This window comes from Callospermophilus lateralis, chromosome 14, assembly GCF_048772815.1.
Source record: "Callospermophilus lateralis isolate mCalLat2 chromosome 14, mCalLat2.hap1, whole genome shotgun sequence".
Taxonomy (NCBI): domain Eukaryota; kingdom Metazoa; phylum Chordata; class Mammalia; order Rodentia; family Sciuridae; genus Callospermophilus; species Callospermophilus lateralis.
The window spans coordinates 63278747-63279679 of NC_135318.1; the positions used below are offsets into that span (position 1 = coordinate 63278747).

The 933-nt window shown below is 39.1% G+C and overlaps 1 non-coding gene across 1 annotated transcript; it reads right to left on the bottom strand.

Annotated features, from left to right (window-relative positions):
* On the bottom strand, positions 1–208 carry LOC143380874 (small nucleolar RNA U3). The gene has a single exon (XR_013088745.2). It is a non-coding gene; the product is annotated as a small nucleolar RNA U3 (small nucleolar RNA).
* Between the last annotated feature and the right edge of the window lie 725 nt (positions 209–933).

A 933-nucleotide genomic window follows, 5' to 3' on the forward strand; every position in this document is an offset into this window, starting at 1 on the left:
ACTCCTCTGCCTGTGCTCTCTCTATTTCCCAAAAGAAAGGAAAAGTCGTCACGGTGGAGAAGTGGCAGCTGCCACCAGGCAACACCACAGACCAGCCTGTGCTTAGGAGAAAACACTACCACTCATCTTCAAGGTTACCAGTAGCTTATACACTCAGTACACTTCACTAGCAGAAGATTATAGAAATGATCCTTGAAAATACATTCTTGGCCTGAAATCAACTCAGGTTTATGTGGAAAAACACACACATTTTGTTGAAGATAAGCTGTTTTTCAGAACTCGATATTGGGGGAAACTTTTAAAACTTATTATCAGGAAATACTTTCAAACAACTAACAAACTTTTAATGAAATATTTCTGATTTTGAAAAGTAGTACTTAAGAAAGGTCTAATCTGAAAATTTCTAATTAACATGTTGTTTTTCAGTAGCCACTATCTTTCAACTGATAATATTAATGTTCATAGAAAGAGAAATGGAAAAGGGTCATTTGTGTTGCCTTGACACTGGGAAGTGCCTTCAGGTCAAGATCTGGAAGGGGAAGAAATGAAAAACCATGAATTAATCCGTGTCTTCAGAAAGCACGTGTTGAGAGGTCTAGGACAGCCCCAAGATGTCAGGGATATGTGGTGGGATTCAAGGCACATTGTTATCACCTCATTTTCAAGCAAAAGAAGAGACTGACTTCAACAACATGAAGAACTCACTGACCCTCTCCTCAATGAGACTAGTGAAAACTTTTATGTATATTCATTTGTATTTACATATCTCCATTTAAGGCCTCTGAAAATAGTCCTGAGAGCAAAGAACAAATGAAGAGCTGTTCAGAACATCTATGAAAATTCAGTGAGAAACGTGAGGGTCTGAGGTATTTAAATCTAGACTGCCCTCAGATGGGCAGTGATTCCACTCTGGGCTGCTGTCACCAAGAGCCC